This window comes from Vicia villosa, unplaced genomic scaffold (genome assembly GCF_029867415.1).
Source record: "Vicia villosa cultivar HV-30 ecotype Madison, WI unplaced genomic scaffold, Vvil1.0 ctg.001572F_1_1, whole genome shotgun sequence".
NCBI classification, from domain to species: domain Eukaryota; kingdom Viridiplantae; phylum Streptophyta; class Magnoliopsida; order Fabales; family Fabaceae; genus Vicia; species Vicia villosa.
This window is the reverse complement of record NW_026705664.1, coordinates 190,810-211,093: the sequence shown is the minus strand read 5'-3', so window position 1 is coordinate 211,093 and position 20,284 is coordinate 190,810. Positions and strand designations below refer to the sequence as shown.

General features: G+C 27.1%; 1 long non-coding RNA gene across 8 annotated transcripts; it reads left to right on the top strand.

Moving 5' to 3' along the window:
- The first annotated feature begins 17,308 nt into the window (after window positions 1-17,308).
- Window positions 17,309-18,889, top strand: LOC131635864 (uncharacterized). 8 transcript variants are annotated; one of them, XR_009293891.1, is made up of 5 exons: window positions 17,309-17,624; window positions 17,738-17,926; window positions 18,007-18,119; window positions 18,402-18,579; window positions 18,660-18,889. It is a non-coding gene; the product is annotated as an uncharacterized LOC131635864 (long non-coding RNA). The 8 variants fall into 8 exon arrangements; XR_009293892.1 differs by having other exon boundaries at window positions 17,312-17,776; window positions 17,868-17,926; XR_009293887.1 differs by having other exon boundaries at window positions 17,312-17,794; window positions 17,868-17,926.
- The last annotated feature ends 1,395 nt before the right edge of the window (window positions 18,890-20,284 follow it).

Sequence of the window (20,284 nt, the reverse complement as noted above, 5' to 3'; positions counted from 1 at the left end):
AAAATAGGGGGACCAAAGTTGCAATTAAGCCAACTATTTAAATCAATTGTAAACTTATTCTCGTTATTACATTTAATTAAATGTGTTAATATCAGTACCATATGTGCGTACCATATAATTACCCGTGTGTATGCGTAATATATTATTTTGTATTTGGATAGAATTGACACATTAAAGTTTTAATGGTAATATTTCAATTATATTATATTATATATAGATAAATAAATATATATATATATATATATATATATATATATAGATAAATATATATATATATATATATATATATATATATATATATATATATATATATATATATTGATTATTGATGAACTTGTTCAATTAAATTTTAAATTTTATAAATGACAAACAAATTGTATGATTAATAAAAAATATCATACAATTTTGATATTATTTATTCATATATTACTTATGTTTCATTCTATTACTACTTATTCATACATTACTTATGTTTCATTCTATTACTATTTATTCATACAATACTTATGTTTCATTCGATTACTTATGCTTATTAACACCCATAGTTATTTTTAAATATTTTAAAAAAAAAGTCAATAGATCTAATATATTTATTTTATTTAATAATCTCTAAAAAATTTCATTTATATATATATATATATATATATATATATATATATATATATAACTTTCGTATTTTATATTTTAAATAATTTAGTAGTATTAGTAAGAAATCTTATTAAAGTGAAAATAGAAAATAGTAGTTAATTTTTCTATACAGAGAATGACGATGGCACATGTTGTATTTTAAATATTTTGAAAATATACTTTATTTTTATAATAATATCTATGAATTTTTTATCAAAAAACTCCATACAATATATAAAAGCAATGATATGCCTAAAATATTTTATTAAAATATGTATCTAATAATATTTATCCTTTTGTTAAATGAGAGGTTAAAAATCTTCTAACCATATGAAATTTGGTTTCAAAATTATGTTGATAAATTCATTATTTTAGAAAGTTTCTATTAAATAATTTTGAAGGAAATCAAGTGAGATAAATTATATTTATTAATTTTTAATGATAATATGATTCACTCAATTTTTGGTGATATAACATCAATATAATTGGAGTACTAAATATATATGTAACGTATTTATTTTATACCAATTAAGATATTGGTAAGTAATTGATATGATTTTAATGTATTGATTCTTATCAATTAAATTATTCCCAACGTACTGATTTTAAGGTATGAGTCGTTAAAAAGGCTTTTATATCTTAAAAAGTTAGATAATTTTAGGTAAATCATACAAAAGTACAATATTTACTCAAAATTATATTATTTTTAGGTAAATCATACAATATTGTAAAAACAATATAATTTTGTAAGATATAAAAGTACAATATATTCTCAAATCTAATAATTTAAATATACATATGGTAAGTACTAAAAGAATAAGAAATCAAAAGTTGCAATCACATGGATTAAATCATAAATTAAAAGTTGCAATCAATCGATCAATGATTACTAAAGATAATTATGATATTTAACTTTTTTATAAGTAAATGATTTATAGCTTTTCATTCTAAACTCTTTATTTACCTAAAAAAATATACTATTTTTTCTTTATTCTTTGATTCTATTTTCTTATACATTTCAAAATTATGTATATGTTTTGAATTTGTAATATTTTATTATATTCTATATTTTTTTTTGTTCGACCTTAGAATAAATAAATATCAATAATATTTTATAAAATTAACTTTATAAATTATATATATATATATATATATATATATATATATTGATAAACTTTATTTTTTTAATTTGACCTAACTAAAATATTATTTAGTTATATGAATTAATATACAATATTATGTTATTTATATATTATAATATCTATAATTTTTATAGCTACTAAGATTTAATATAAATATCACTCAAAGATAAAATCAATTAATCAATGAAATTTATTTATTAAAATTTGCAATAATATACCAATTATTTCCATATCAAGAAAATAGGTGTGCTGCTTCATTATTTCAACAAACCATTCTTTAAAATCACGTTCAAATCAACCATAATGCTTGGATTATTATGGATAAAAAGTTAAAAATTGTAATCATATTAAATCAAAAAATTAAAAATAATAAATCAAAAGTTGCAATCAGATTAAATCAAAAATTAAAGTTGCAATCAAGTAAAATGATTATGATATTTAATTTTTTTATAGGTAAATGATTTATGTCTTTTCATTTCAAAACTCTTTATTTACCTAAACAAATATAATGTTTTTTTCTTTACTCTTTGATTCTATTTTCTTATAAATTTCAAAATTATGTATACATTTTTAATTTGTAATATTTTATCTTTATTTTTTGTTTTGTTCGACCTTATAATAAATAAATATCAATAATATTTTATGAAACTAACTTTGTATATATTGATAACCTTAATTTCTTAATTTGACCTAACTAAAATATTCTTTAGTTCTATGAATTAATATAAAATATTATCTTATTTACATATTATAATATCTACAATTTCTATAATTACTAAGATTTAATATAAATATCGCTCAAACATAAAATCAATCAATTAAGATTTATTTATTAATATTTGCACTTAAAATATAAAAAATTAAAGTTCATTCTATGAATTAATATAAAATATCATGTTATTTACATAGTATAATATCTACATTTTTGACAAAACTTGCGCAAGCATAACCCAGTAATTTCAAGCAGATTCTCCATTGTATATTGAAACCAGCCAACTTGATTTCTACTTCTACAGCTCAAACTTTCAAACTTTCGGGACAGTCAAAGAAGAATATTTATTTCAAACGAATCGTATAGACGATGTTTTCTACTGTCTGCACCAGAAAAAAAATTCAAAACACATATTAGGACAATATTTAAATTGTTACTAAAAAAATAGAAAATAGGGATTGGAAACAACCCATGTAAAAAACGAACCATATACTATGGAGTGACGCCAATTAGTACTTCAAAATGATACATTACAAATTCAACCTGCAAATAACATGAAACGCCAATTAGTACTTCAGAATGATACACTACAAATTCAACTGCAAATAACTCTATCAAGAAAAGAAAGAAAAAAATGTTAAATTCCAGTTTGTCCATGAATAATCGTGGGAATGGTTGTAATTGCAAAAATAGTATAAACCAAAATTTTCCACATGAATAGTCGTGGGCACATGAATAGTCGTGGGAATGGCTGTAATTGCAAAAATAGTATAAACCAAAATTTTTCACGATTAGGTTTGATGTGGAAAAGGTTTGATGAACATGATAGATACTGTGAAAGTATGATGGTTATATATAGTAATGATAAAAGTGTTTTGGAACGTGGAAGGTGGAGGGCTTGGAAGGCAGAAGGGGCTTGGAAGGCATAAGCATTATATGAGGTCATTAGTGCTGTAAGCAGTTGTGAATGTGAATGGCCAGAGAAAGTAAATAATTTGTAACTGCGAGATCATGAGAGGTTGGAGGTTTAAAGTTCAATCCTACAATGGGAAATGAATGATGTGGAATTTTGTGAGAAGAGAGGCTGATGTGGCATAGGTAAGAGATGAGGAAATGGTAGACTTTTCTTATATGATAGATTATGAATGATTAACGCCACTAACAAATATAGCACTGACTATTTTGATCATAGAAAAGTCTCATTCACGCATTCTTGACTGTCATTATTTTACCTACAAATACCTACTTAAAGACTAGATCAAAATCAATATCTTATAAGGTGAAATGTTCAATTAAATTTTGATGTGTCAATGTCATTGGTTTAAGCTGGATAGCTTTTGAAAATTGTATCAGATAATTAAGGCCTAACTAAGGTGGACTGAAAGATAAGATGAAAGACAAAACATTGATTGATGAGTGAATCTCATCATAGGTTAAGGACTAAATTACAGTTTTGGTCCATCTGTTTTAGGTTTTCCACAATTTTGGTCTCCTATTTTTTTTTAAACAGTTTTGGTCCCCCATCTTAATTTTGATGCAACTGTTCATGTACGGACATGTACTGTTCATGTACGGACATACACTGTTTATGCACTGTTCATGGACAAAATTGGGATGGGGGACCAAAACTGTTTAAAAAGAAAATAGGGGGACCAAAATCGTGAAAAACCTAAAACAGAGGGACCAATACTGTAATTTAGCCTAGTTTAATTTATAAAGATAGTTAAATGTATAAATTAAAAGATTTGATTTATTTAGACAATTTTTTATAGAACTATGTCGTTTGTTTTGAGGTTTTTTTTAAATGATTTTTACAGTGTAATATAGGGCCAGTTTGTTTCAGTTTTAAAAAAATGATTTTTTTTTGTATTTTTGAAAATAGATTTTCTAAAACCGTTTTTTAAAATATTACAAGTTTTTTGTATATTCGTTTTTTCTAAAAAGAAATACTAATTCTGACATCCTAGAACATAAACATAGATTATTGAAGACCAAAATTTAGTTAAAATCGCAATTTTTTCAAAAAGTTGTATTTCAAAAATAATTTTTATGAAAATCTATTTGAAATAGCTTCAAAATTAAGTGATTTTTTGAAATTTTGATATCCAATTTTTTTCCCATAAATAGATGAAATACCTAAAATCACATTTTAAAAATAACTATTCAAATAAAAATTTTCATTTGAAGCTTTTATAAAAAGTTTCTTTGTAAAAATTTTTATCGCAAAATTTTGTAACACTATGAAAAACTTTTTTAGAAAAATCCAAAACAAACGGACCAATAATTTTGTAAGAAAAAAAAATTAAAGAAACTTTTTATAAAAGATTTAAATGAAAATTTGGTTTGAATAATTATTCTTAAAATATTGATTCAGACATTTCATCATTTTATTAAAACTTTTTTATATGAAAAATTCAAAAAATCACTTAATTTAAAAGCTATTTCAAATGAATTTTCATAAAAATTATTTTTGAAATACAACTTTTTGAAAAAAATTGCGATTTCGACAATATTTTAATCTTCAATAATGAATATTTATGTTATAGAGTGTCAAAATTAGTCGTTCAACTTAGAAAACACGAATATATAAAAACTTATAATATTTTAAAAAACGGTTTTATAAAATCTATTTTTAAAATTATAAAAAAAAATATCTATTTTTAAAAGCTAAAAAAAACAGGCTCTAAAGATAATATAAAAACAGAAAAATACTTGTGTTATCGGATCAGTTTGCTATAAATATTATTGTTATGTTAGATATTAATCAAACATGTAATAGATAATATATTTTATTAATTAATGAAAGATAATTTAAGAAATTAAACAATATAATTAAGGGAAAAAAAGAAATGCACTGACAGTGTAAAGGATTTTTACACTGTCAATCAATTAGAGACATTCATCAGAATAAATCTTATTTTTAATTTTAAAAAACTGAAATTACATGGCAAATTAAAACATTTTGATTGGTTGTATGTGTAAAACTGTTTTACACTGTCAGTGCACTATCTTTAAACTCTATAATTAATAGAAAAATTGGTTTTTATCAAACACCTAAATACTTTCAATTTAATTGTAATTATTATGATAAAAATAAGTTGAGTTTTAAATACGTGTATCAAATTATCATGATTATTTTTTATAAATTTGAATGCTAGTTTCTTTGATCTTACTCGATCTTCCTTTTCCTTTAACTTTCAATAGTTTGACCTATTCAGAAAAATTGTCGGCCTATGAATGTGGTTTCGATCCTTTCGGTGATGCTAGAAGTCATTTCGATACATTTTCTTTGACCCATGCCTTGGAGACGAACGTTCTTTGTTTAAGTTTGAAGTCGTTACCATGCGGGAGCCACTTGAGCGTTATTTTAAAATATCTTTTTGGCTGACTCCTCTTCATGTTCTATTAATTAAAAGAAAGACACACTTATCTTTGAAATCGGACATTTGCCGAGTTATTATTCGTTCTCCGCCTTATTATAGGAGATATTTACCAGATTAGACTCTGCGATCTCTATTCGCCAATGAACATCTACCTTTCGTCCATAACATACATTTTTTGCTTTATTTAATGGATCCTCGAACTTGATTGAAAGCCAATGTGTTTTCTGAAAGGGGGTCTTGAAAAAAAAGGCCTACCCCTTGGCTTGGTTGAAGTAGTTCATGAAAGGGCATGTATTTTATTTAAGAGAGACTACCAGTTATATATCCATTGGTGGCACCTTCACCTTCTTCAAGCCAAAAAACATTATTCTTTCCTTTCTCCTGGCTCCTAAAGCTTTTTCATTTTTCAAAGGCCTTCACTCGATCCAAGACCTCCTCCTCGATAGGAGGTATGTGCTCCCAGAAGACAGCCAAGCCTTATGGAGCATTCAATAGAAATCCGAAGGCGAAGAGTTAACACCTCCAAAGAGTTCGGTGAGAGAAATCGTCCTTTGTTTATACTTAGTGTACATCTCCACCTACCGAAACAAATTTGAAATTCTTACTTATAATATTTATCTTATTTTTTATGTATTAATGACAAATATGTAAAAAAAAAATTATATTTATCAAAACTAGATGTATCTTATATTTTTTATGTATCAATAATAAATATTATTCATATGTGAAAAAGTTTGTTCAATAGTTTTAATATTAATCAATGACAAACATTTTTTTCAATATTTTTTATTTATCAATAAAAATATGTATGATGTGTTTGACAACGATTAGGTTATTGAAATATTTGAAAATAATGGTTTGATTCATTAATTATAGGCAATTGTTCAAATATTTAACAACTTTTTAGTTCGAATTTATGATTTAATTTGATTTTATGGAATTTTTTATAAGTCTGGTTGATACGACCTTAACGAGTGACAACTTAATATTCATCATCACAAAAAGACAAGAAAAGTTAACTTGGGCTCACACATGTGAGTTCTAGAGAGAGATGCTCCCTCTTCTCTCTAGAAATTCCCCCTAACCCTCTAGGCTTTGGTGGCTGCCTCCCATCTCCATGGTGGCTTTCTTCTTCCATCTTTATGGTGGTCATCTCCCTTTCTAATTAAAGCATTATTCCCTTTATCCAAGTTTGTTCTCACGCCCTTACCATAACCAAGCCTCTCACCAGACATTCCCTCTATCCACCACAAACCACAACCAAGCCTCCCTTTGTGTTGTTGCGGCCCCCGCTAGAGCTACAATCACTAACAAATGACAAGTTGATTAATGGTGTTTTGCACATATCAAACTTAAGAATGGTGGATGCACCTTTCTCCCTTGTAGTTGCTCATATACCTTTGATGCTGAAAATCTTTCGTCCATCCTCGAAGCCGCCATGGATGTTGTATAATATACAATTACTTCTTCTAATAGATCTATCTATTATCGTCTATGTATTTTCTATCATGTGTTTTTGTCTTTTAGGGGTTAAGGTTGCACTCTTGGTGTTTGACAAAATGCCTCAAAGGTGTTTTGTATCTTGTAGCATATTTATGTTTGTCTATTGGAATTTCATGGTGACAGAGGAAGCTTATGAGTCCAACATCCATTAAAACACTATCTTTAATCATCTATTAATTTGTGAACATTCGAGAAGATTGGGCAATCCCGAGACCAATGATTGTCGAAATGCACAAATACAAGTCATAGAAATCATCCTTAATTGGATTTGGAAAAAGATTGTGGATTCTTACTCCCATATTACCACTGATGGTGTTTGCAAGATATTGAATTACTAGATGAAATGTTGTTGCTTTTGGTTTGATTGTATCTTAATTTGTAAGCAATCTATATCCAATATCTCTTATGACTTGTTTGTTGGTTTGACTATTAATGAAGGCGTGTTTTACTATAAAAGAAACATCACAAATATTGTGACACTAAGCTCTTTTAACAAAGTTTGGCATTTGAGTGAACAAGATCAAAATGTTTTACAAAATAATTTATTTATAGATTTATAAATATTTTATACATTAATTTTTCTTGATAATTAATAGATCAATTTGATAAAAAAAATAATAATTATTTGAAATTAAGTTTTTAATTTAATCAAGAGTGAAGATCCATTTTGATCCCTCACAAAAGTTACACAACTCAAATTAGTTCTTCACAATAAAATGGACCCGATTTAATCCCTTACAAAATTTATTTAAATCGTGATTGAACTGCCACGTTAGATTTTATTTATTTTTCATTTTTTAAATACTAAATTAATTTTTTATTTTTAATTTCATTTTTAAAAAATTATGAATTAATAATATTAAAAAGCCAAATTGTTTCTTATAAAGAGTTGAACTCAGGCCCTTTAAACCACATCTTACATCTTTACCACTAAGACCAATGTACATTCTTGATAAGTAATTCTCATGATTTCTAGTAATCTTAAACAATTCTACATTTAAAACAAAAAACACAAAATTTGTACCAATAGGGTCTCGAACCCAAGTCCCTTCAAATTAAATAACAGCCAATTTACTATAATAAAAATTGATTTGTCTATGATAGTCACTTACTAACAATAGAAATTGATTTGTCTAGTTGTTCTTGATAGTCACTTTTATAACCATAGAAAATGATTTGTCTAGTTGTAAATGATAATCACTTTATTAACAATAGAAATTGATTTGTCTAATTATAAATGATAGTCACTTTACTAACAATAAAAACCGATATGTCTAATTGTAAATGATAATCACTTTATTAACAATAGAAATTGATTTGAGACCTCATAGGTAAAAATTTATGTACAAAATTTGTTAATATTAGTAGAAATCATGGGAATTAGTTGTCATGAATGTACATTGGCCTAGTGGTAAAGACACAAAGATGTGTTTTAAAGACCTTGGGTTCGATTCCTTATAAGAAACAATTTTGACTTTTTTGATATTATTAAAAGTAGAAAAAAACCAGTTTGAGAAAAATATTAGCAGAAGGACTAATATGATTAGGTAAATGAGTCTTCACTCTTTAATCAATTAATTTGGAAAGAGAATGCTTTTCATTAATTATGAAATGAATGTATTACAAGTACATAAAAACTATGAGATTAACTATATTACAAACTCACACGGGTTCCGTCTGGATTCATATTACTCGTTGCGATATCTCATTTGTCAACTCTAAATTTTTTTTTTGCAGTCCATAAATATTCAAATATAGACTGATAATATGCCCCAAATTTTATGCATTGATCCAAGTACTATTTTCACAAACAATGAAATATAGCTCAACAAATTATGAGAACGTACTTATTATAAACTTGAAAATTTGAAGAAAAAAATCAGAGATATATATTAGAGAAATTACATTGATTGAATATTTAAAAAATTTGTTGAAGTGAATAAATCGTACAACCGATTCTCTAACTTCAATTATACAAAATAACATCAAAAGAAAGATTTCAAAGATGGAGATTAAAATTGTAGCATAAAAAAAGGGAATGTTGTTTACCAACTAACATTGTGCCTGGAGAACTTGTTTGAACACAACATTGGTAAGTACAATGAACAATCAGAGTTAACTCTAAACTAGTACACCGTCCATACAAATGTTTATGTTTGAATCAGACTTTACTAAGCACTGTTACACGTTTAATAATGCAGTTAAATTTTGAAGTTGATAGATATGATTCCTACGTATTGCTAAAAACTAAAAAAGTCAGCATGTAAGATATGAAACTATCTAGCATGAAGTTACTAAAAAGTTAGCCTGTAAGATTTGAAAAATAGAATTTAATTCATTTAATAGAAATAGAAATTGTGAACCATGATTTTCTCAATTGGTGTAAATGAAATTTAACTAAAAGAGATAATAGTAGTATGCTAGATGCTTTCTTTCTTCACTTACCATTTTCAAGTGAATATTCATAATAAACTGTAGCAAGATTCTCATTAAATGTAATATTAATGGCTTTTGACACAAAATATGAGCCCTGATACATATATAAGAATAAGATCACAGGAATACTAATAAAAGACTCTGCATACAGTCATTTGTAACTAACTAACACATATGTAAACTTAATAACAATGAGTTTTGATAGATTGATCAAGAACAAGTAGACCATTTGTAAAAGAGATATAATTGGCAAACTTACCATGGGAAAACATTTATTTCTAAGGTGAGCTACATGTGAAGCATAGGATTGAAGTTCTTTGTTTTCAGGCGATATAGATAATGTAAATTTTGAATTAATCTGCAAAAATTTAAAGAATCACAGTCATATCTAAAGCTCATATGCTCAGAAAATTACAGGTAAACAAAGTGTTAGTAGTTGAGGGAAACGAAAAGCAAGGTTCGTTATCTATTCTATACAAAAAATGGAAATTAATCAATAGCTAAAGAAATTTATGGAAATAGCAAACATCCATGGATTTGGAAACGTAGAGTCAGTAAGTTATCCTACCTTATCATCCAAAGGTTGATAACAATAAGGAGTGTCCCGTTTAAGATACTCAAATAGCAAGTAACCCCAAGAGTTGATAGATTCACCATCATATCTCTACAAACACACAAACTCATAACAATCATATCAAAATCGTATACATTTCAACAAATAAATAGTGTACACCCTTGAAATTAAGCAGTTTAAACAAACAATGCAAGGTTATGAATAAAGATTTTAGAAAAGAAATTGACATATGCATTGACCGAAATCGCTGTGATGGAGAAAAGTTTCTTTAGAAATCAATATAAAATCAAATCAAATAAAAAAAAAGTAAATCCAACTTACCGTAACAGATTTCTAAGTCGTTTTCAACAAACAATTGAAAACGTTGATATATTCTTTCAATAAAAAACTAATTTAACTTCTTTTTTTTCGCAATTGTCGAAATTGCGCAATACGAAACAACACCCAACACCAGTGAAATCCTGCATTTCATTCCCTTTCCCACCAAAGTTTCCAACTTCGATCTCGAAACGGAGTCCTCTGTGAAGAAAACCTAGAAGAATCAGAGCGTGCAACAATGGGGAATCGTGAGAAGAGAAGGGGGATCTTGAGTCGAGAAGAGTATGGCTTATTAAGAGGGTTTTATATGGGTGGATATTTGTGTGTGTGTGTGTGTGTGTCTGATGGATAAACCCTAAGCTGAGAGGTTCTCGGAGGAAATTGTTGTTGGGCACGGTGAAAGTGAGAAATGAGAATAAGATGATGGCTTTAGGTTGGGAGTGGTAACAGAGTAATGAGGAAAAGTTGAAAAGGCAATATCTTATCTTCCATTACTACCAATGTGACTTTTAATAGTTCTGCAAACAATGTGTGTCACTCCAAGCTCCAATTTGTCATTTGAGTACTCAATGCATAGAGCATAGTGCAAATTAAAATGGTATTGAAATTTTGAAAGAGACTTTTTCAGTTTTTGCATGGGTAACGTGAAATGTATTCTCAAATTGACATTTAAGCAACATTAAATTCTAAGCTTATATAAATCAAGAAAAATGCAATTAGTCAAATTTACTCTTGAAATTAAGTTAATTTAAACATGATCAAAGAAGGGTTTAATGGTGATTTCCATAATATATTCTTTTATTATTATTATTATTATTATTATTATATATATATATATATATATATATATATATATATATATATATATATATATATATATATATATATATATATATATATATATATATATATATATATATTAGACTCATCTAAAGAACAATCTAGCCAACTAAATAATAGTCTAACTAATTGTATAACAAACGGTAATTGCCAATAAACTGTTAATTAACTAGCAAGCAGTTAATCTTAATTGGATGAATCATTTTAATGAGGGAAAATCATTTTTTGAGAGAATTTAAAATGACTTGACCAAAATCCTTTGTTTGAATAAAAAAAACAGTTAATTGTTAAAATGATATAAATTTATGAAATATTTTATTCAAGTTAAATTTAAGGAATTTCAAATGACACCAAAAAGTAAAAAAAATTGAAATTGCTCCTTCACTTTACATAATTTGAATGTTAAATTTTTTATTATTAATTTTTCAAATTTATCAAGATGGTCCTCATATTTTATGAAAATTGTAGATAAGTCTCTAAAAATTTTCAAATTTTACAAATTGGTCCCTTCAAATTTTCAAAAACTGGTTCCTATTTTTCGTATTTTAAAAATAACCCAAAAGTTTTAAAATATATGAAAATGACCCCAAAAATTTAACAATGAATCATTTTAATATTTCATCTAAACAAAAGAATTTAAAAATGAATAAATTTCAATCGAATCATTTGAATTACATAAAATTTTGAATTCCTTAAAAATTTCTAATTACTCCATTCATCTTTGCTAGCTGCAGTTGCAAGGCACTCGTGCTCCATCACATTGAGTTCAATCTTGAAGGTTCTATTCTGAGACATAGGAGCCTTCAAGATTAACCTCTCACTTGTGTCAACAACTCTCATCATCTTGTCTTTGATCAACACATTGTAGTTCTTTTCGACCAACTGTCCCATGCTGAGCAAGTTGCTCTTCATGCCTGGTATGTACAACACATTGGAAATTACTGACCTTTTCCATCTTTCCTCGTAATCATAACATCATCAATACCTTCAGCTGCTAGAGTATTGTCATTTGTAAATTTCACCATGTTCTTCATTGAGGGCTTTATGTTGACAAACCAATATTTCCTTCCAGACATGCGTGATGAGCATCCTGAATCCAAGTACCATTGGTCCTTGAATTTATCTTCATATTTTATTGTGACCATCAACAACATCTCTTCTTCTTCTTCTTCTTCTTCTTCTTCTTCTTATTTTGTAAACTTTGCATCACTTTCTTGATTCCTATGCTTTTTTGGACAAATTATAGCCACCTCTACCTTTATTTCCATTCCAACTTCCTTTTCCTTTCTTTTCGTTTGCTGACTGAGCCTGCAAAGCCACATCACTCCTCGACTTGCCTGCAGCTCTTTCAGCCATTCGTTTTTTCATGAGATTCAAGCGTCCCTTGAAGCTCTTCTTTTGTCAACTTCGATAAATCCTTTGACTCTTCTATGGCCACCACCACATGATCGAACTTAGGAGCCAAATACCTCAAGATCTTCGAAACAACAACTCTTGTTGTTAAAGCTTATCCATATATCTTGATTTGATTCACTAGTTTCGTAACCCTAGTGAAGAAATCAGTTATGCTTTCTCTATCTTCCATCTGAAGCAATTCATATGTTCTTTTGTGAGTTTGTAACCTCACCTCTTTTCTTCTCAGTGCCTCCAAAATACTTTTCAAGAATATCCCAAGCTTCTTTTGCAGATTCAGAATCACTAACCTTTTTGAAGTTGTCTGGACTTAGACATTAATGAATTATGAAAAATGCTTTATAACTCTTCTTCTCCGATTCTATGTGTTCATTCTTTTCTTTTTCTAAAGCGTCTTCTCCAAGCGGTTCTACTCCATATGTTAAAGACCTTGACACCTTTAAAAAGACCTTCATATGTTTGCACCAATTTTCATAGTTATTTACTTTCAGAATTGGTGGACTTGCTGGATAATTTCCATTCCCATAATTCACTGCAATCATGATTTTCTTCTTCTTCCCTTGAACCAATCAACCGGAGCTCTTGATACCAGATGTTGGAAATCCACTAAAACCTATGATGAATTTCTACCAATCTTGATGAACAAGATTGTTACTACCACACAATGACAATGAAAAAATATGAAAGAAAGAAAGAGAATGATTTTTTTGCAGAGTTTCTCTCTACCCACAAATTGTGGAAAACTTCTTATTCACTTGCAACTGCAAATTCTGTGAATACAACTTAATTACTAAAATATGGGTTACTCCCTCTATTTATATCTTTAGGTTATCTTTCTCTCTAAGCCAAAAGCCCAAAACTATAAAAGGGAAAAATACCTATTTTGGAACTAAATCAAATCTAATCAAATTTGTGAGTAACTAAATCAAATATACTCAAATCTGTGTGTAACTAAATCAAATCTAGTCAAATATGTGTGTAACTAAATCAAATCTAGTTCGACACACACATTATTCGACACTATGAATTACAATTTAATAACTACATTGATTTTCATTGGTTTTGTTCGATTTTGGAACCGAACCAGAAACATTTGATTTTTTTATATTTAGATTGTCCATTTTATTGGTTTTTTCTGATTCTCTTACACCCCTACCCACTAAAATGGATATTAAAAAAAACTTATGTAGAGTATTTTCAATAATCTCAATTACAATTATTTTAGTGCATCTTCCATGTTTTGTATAACATTCCACTCAACTTTTCATTTTTCTTTTTATGAGGTTACTTCTACTTCCTAATAAGGCAGTCTTTCCTCTCATATTCAATAGATCAATACTTTCTTATTCTTATAGTTTTAATTTGTTTTGTTTTTTTATTGGACTATGTCTCATGACTAATCTCCCATTTATTTTATATTAATTTTCTTTGCAAGATTAATTTATACTACAATTATATTCTTTGACATAAGCTAACCACATCCTTATTTATTATCACATACCTCTGTTTTTGGGTTTCTATTTTCTCCTCTTTCTAATTTTACTGTTATATGCTTTTTTTTGTTGTTATATTTATTTTATAGGTATAGACATTGAAGGATCACAAAAATCTACTTTTTTTTATACTAATAATATCATTAAAAATGTTGAATTGTGAAAGATGGTAGATTAAAATTTTAAATAATATATAAATTTTATTAATAATTAATTAAAATATAAATTATTAAATTCAACTATTATTTTTAGAATGAAGACTCATTTTGGTCCTTTACAAATATTACGAAGTCAAATTAATCACTAAAAAAATAGATCCGACTTAATCTCTTACAAAATTTAACCGAATCATGTTCCTTATAAAGAATTAAACCCAACCCGGCGTCTTTAAAAGATATCTATGTGTCTTTACCACTAGGCCAATGTACATTAATGACAAGTAATTCTCATGATTTCTACTAATATTAACAAATTTTGTACATAAAACTACTAATATTAACAAATTTTGTACATAAATTTTTAACAATGAGGTCTCAAATCAATTTCTATTATTAATAAAGTGATTATCATTTACAACTAGAAAGATCAATTTCTATTGTTAGTAAAGTGACTATAATTTACAATTAGACAAATCAATTTCTATTGTTAATAAAGTGATTATCATTTACAACTAGACAAATTATTTTTATGGTTAGTAAAGTGACTATCAATAACAACTAGACAAATCAATTTCTATGGTTAGTAAGTGACTATCATAGACAAATCAATTTTTATTGTAGTAAATTGGCTGTCATTTAATCTGAAATGACTTGGATTCAAGACCCTATTGATATAAATTTTGTATTTATGTTTTAATTTCAGATTTTTTAAGATTACTAGAAATCATGATAATTACTTATCAAGAATGTACATTGATCTAGTGGTAAAGATATAAAATGTTGATCTATTTTATTATAAATGACTAACTTAAATTGTGTAATTTTTGTGAAAGAAGCAAAATAGATCGTTCACTCTTATTTTTATTACAAAAAATTATGCACATTGATAACCATTCATATGGCAATATTCAATTCTCTACAAATGTTATTAATATATATTATAAGATATAGAAAATTAATAGATAATTACAATATAAACTATTAAATTGTTTCAATTTTTGTTTATCTTAAAATTTTCATAGACAAGACAATAACAACTTATAACAAACTCTTCAAATTTTAATATTTATCTTTTATCATTTAAAAATATTTATTTTCCTTTTATTTCAACTTCATAACTAATTTTAAGATTTACATAATCCATATCTTTTTTCCTTCTCAAATAAAATATTTTAAATTATTAAATTAAATTATTATAATTATTCGTGCGTGACACGGATGTACTTCTAATTTGTTTGAAATATAATATAGAATAGGTAATTAGTTTCATAAGGGATAAAAAAAGTAATTTAAAAATTTAAAAAATTATTTAAGAGAAAAGTTTAAAAGTTGTGAATTATGTGAAATAAATAAATTGACGTAAAAATAATTATTAAAATTTTTGAATTAATTTTTTGAGTGCATGAAAATTCATCTATTAAAAAAATATTAATGATTGGATTCCGTGAATTTTATATTTATTGAATGAATTGAATTAGATTTGTTTAAAATAAATTAGAAGAACGAACTATTTTGATATATATATATAAATATATATATATATATATATATATATATATATATATATATATATATATATATATATATATATATATATATTTCATTAAAATACCAAATTTCAGGGGGCGGAGTCAAGGTCCAGCTAACCCGGACAGGTAATTTTTATGAGTGCTTCTTTCTTTGACTGCGGCGGTAATTTTTTATGTAATTCGGAAGAATTTTTTTTGGTTTTCGCGGAGTCTTTATCTTGGAATAACTCCTTCATTACAGAATTTTGCGGTGTCCTGAAAGAGATAGAAATTGCTTTTGACATAGGCTGGTCAAATCTTTGGGTTGAGTCTGATTCTATCATTGTGATTAATACTTTTTGTTCGGCTAATGTGGCTTTAATTACATGACAACTTCGTAATAGATTGAATTATTGCTCGAAACTTTTATCAGGCATGAAATTTATTATATCTAACATTTGCAGAGAAGACAATTTGCTAATTTAGGCCGCTCGGCTACGGACTTCACTCTTTTAGATTCTTTATCTATTGGAGTTTGAGGTGATTATGTAAAGAATATGCTAGAATTATCTCTCTTTAGATTTAAATATTTGTGAGTGGGTTTTGCCTTTAGTCTCCACCTTTTTGTGTATCAATCTTCTTTAACACATTATCTTTATAAAAAAAAATGTTTAAGCTGATATTTTCTCTTATATTAATGAAATAAAATAATTTATTAAAATATATTTAGGTTGGTATTTTATCTTATATTAATGAAATAAAGTGATTTATTTTTTGGGTCCAGTTAACTTGTGTTCTAAGAATACATATTAAGATACTCTAATTAAAAATTTTGAATAAAATAAAATTATATTTAAAATTAAAAAAAATTGACTGCATGCATTTTAAGAAATATTTTTATAAATTATTTATTAATTATATCTTTGGAACACATGTTAGTAGGGGTGGACAAAATCCAACCACCCACACATAACCGACCGATCCATTTGAAATTATGAGGAACGGTTCGGATTAGATCGGTTCACGGTTTGGTTCGGAAAGTAACAAAGGATTATAATGGGTTTATTTGGTCGGAACCGGATGTTAGTTTTGAACCCGTCGGAAACCGAACCGAACCGATCTATTACATATTATTAATTTATTTATATTATTATTATTATGACTAGGGTTTGAGTCAGCTGGGCATATAAATTCTAACTTCTTTCCATCTTCATTTGAGAAACAGAAACAGCGCCGTTTCTACTCTAGCCTCTCTTTCACTATTCATCCATGGGTAAGACACCACCACCTTCATCCTTTATCGTTTCCACCACCACCACCCCACATCTTCTTTGTTGTTTTCTTCACCACCACCTTCATCCCCTTACACTCACACTCTTTTTTCACTCTCACACTTACCACTAAGCTTTGAAACCCTAAATCTAACTGAAATGCAATATTTTCTAGCTGAAGAACCTTCGTTCCTCTCTGACCATGGTTTTTTGTCCACTCCTAAAAAAAGAAGTTTAATGCTTTATGTATGTGTTCAACCTTTGGGATACTGCTAGAAATGTTTGTGATTTTATTTATATTTTGGTGGATTCTCTAACTTTTAGTGGTTCTTAATCGATTTTTCCTGTTTGTGAAACAGGACTGGAGGATTATAACAGAGCAAGATCTTTGAGTTAATGTGATGTCTTATTCAAAGGTTCAATTCTTATTTTTTACTTTTTCCTTTTTGGAGATTGTTAATGGATTTGTTGTGTTTCTTTGTGAAACAGGGGCTAGAGGATTATAATAGAAGGTGACATTTGTGTTTCAGGATTTTTGGATATTCTTGGTACTGCTTTTACATTGAAACAGATTCTTTGTTTTGTTTTAATTCATGTTTGAATTTGATGTAGTTCATGTTTTTTTTAGATGTATGCTGAGGTTGACTTAACTTGAATTAAGGTGACCATGGTGGTTGAATAAAGATGCAATTGAGAAATTGTGAGTTTGTTGGAGATTTGAAGCTTGACTCTTTGGTCATGGTGAGTCTTTTGAAAATTTAAATGGTAGTGAATATTGTTGTTGTTGTTGTCGTCTTGTAATCATGTGGTGCTGTTATGTTGTTATGTTGCTATGTTGTCATGATGCATTTTGGCTAGTTTTCTTATGGTGGTATTTTCTCTCATAGATTACATGGTCTTGGCCTTGAAAAGAGAATGAGTTCTAAATACATAATGTCAGTGAACTACCTGCTAGTATTATCATAAGGTTTATTTTATTGAAGTATAATTTATGGCAGTATTAATTTTTTTTTGTTGCTGCAGTGTACATTTGAGTTCGTTATGGCTGAACTTCAGGAAATATTTTGGAGAAAACTTAATTGAAGAAATATTGGAGAAAACTTGATTTGAGGAAACTTTCTCCTAACAGAGATATTATTTGATACACTTGGGCTTATGAATTGCTGGATTTTGTTTGGATTTTCAAATGAACTATGCGCAGGTAGCCTCCTAGTCCTACAAGCAAAATGCTTAGTGGATTAATTTATTTTTTATATTATTATAATTTTTTTATATTTATAGAAACTGAATCAGGTGCTGGAGGGGTTGTTTTATGACCAATAACACATATGTTGCAAACATAACAAAGATGAAGAAACAAAGATCAATGAAGAAGAGATAATAATTGAGACAAGTTCTATTGGATGCAGCATAATATATTTGGACTTAATTGATTGTATTTATCAAATTATTGGTTGTTGGATCAAATTATAAAATAACTCAATGTTAAATGATTAACTGGATCCAAATAATTCAGTTTTTTCTAATAATAATAATAATAAAATAAACCAATTAATTAAATTTATGTTTAAGAAAAAAGTTAAAAATATCATTGACCGTAAATTATTTAATGGCCCAAATAATTCTATCCTATCATAAATTTTAAAAAAATAAAGATGATGCTTAATATACATTTGGGCTTTAACCCAAAACGATTCAACAATTTATATAAAAAATTGAAATTCTGTTGTTTTTTTTACCTTAGGCTTGATTTTTAAACTGGCCCAATAAATTTCTTTATCCAAAAAAAACCGATTTTCATAACCGAACCGGCTCAACCCGAACCCGAAAAACCGATCTCTGAACCGGTCGGAAGTTGGGCCAGTAGTCTTCACCCGTGGGTTAGGCCGGTTTGGGGGTTTGGGCCCGAAACCGAACCGGCCCGAACCGATGTCCAGCCCTACATGTTAGTAATAGTATTGATCTTATTTCTTTTAAAAAACAAAACTTTTTCATCTGAATTTCGTACTCTTAGCACGTTACAATTGTCATAAAGTCTCGGTCATCAGATTCAGTCAAAAGTAAAAATTCTATTTACTTATGTTTGAGTTGAGTTAGAGGTCGACACAAAACTCCAATAAACTGTCTCATCAAAATAGAAAAGAAGCTCAGAAAACTAGATAAACATGATAAACTAAGATATTTTATCTCACACACAAAGCTATAAACTAGAAGTTACATTGTGTTTGAGTTAATAGTCGACAACGCAAAGCTCCAAAAAAAAAAAACAACCATTTACTAAGAACGTTCACTGAAATTACATTGATTGCATTAATTATAGTACAAGCTAAGCACACGTTATCTTCAACTATACGACCGACTCAATTGTACCCAAAAGAAAAACCATTATGCAAAGATTTATTTTTAATTTATTATTCTTTATTTTTACTCGTTTATAAAATTGGTTTTTCTATTTTGGAATCTCAAATTTTGTTTTCTTCTACAAACTTATGTTATTTATTTAAAAAATATCTGATTATCATTTGAAGCTTACAACTTCTTTTAAAGTAAAAGGCCAAACATAAAGATAAAATGGGGAAATAAAACTCAAAGAACTAGTAGGAGGAGCTCGAATGAATTAAGCCTAGATTAAAATATAAATGAAAAATTTATACGGTTAAACATATATCAATAATTCACCATTAATAATTTATTATATAAAAAATTAAATTAAAATATAAATAAAAATTTATTAAATTTAATAAGTATTGATATATTTATTAGTAGTATAAATATAAAGTATATAAAAATGTTGATTTATATTATTTTTCAAAAATAAATATTTAATTTAAAATTAAGGGTTAAATATGTTTTTAATCCCTATAAAATTACCCAAAATAGTTTTTAGTCCTTATAAAAAAAATTGA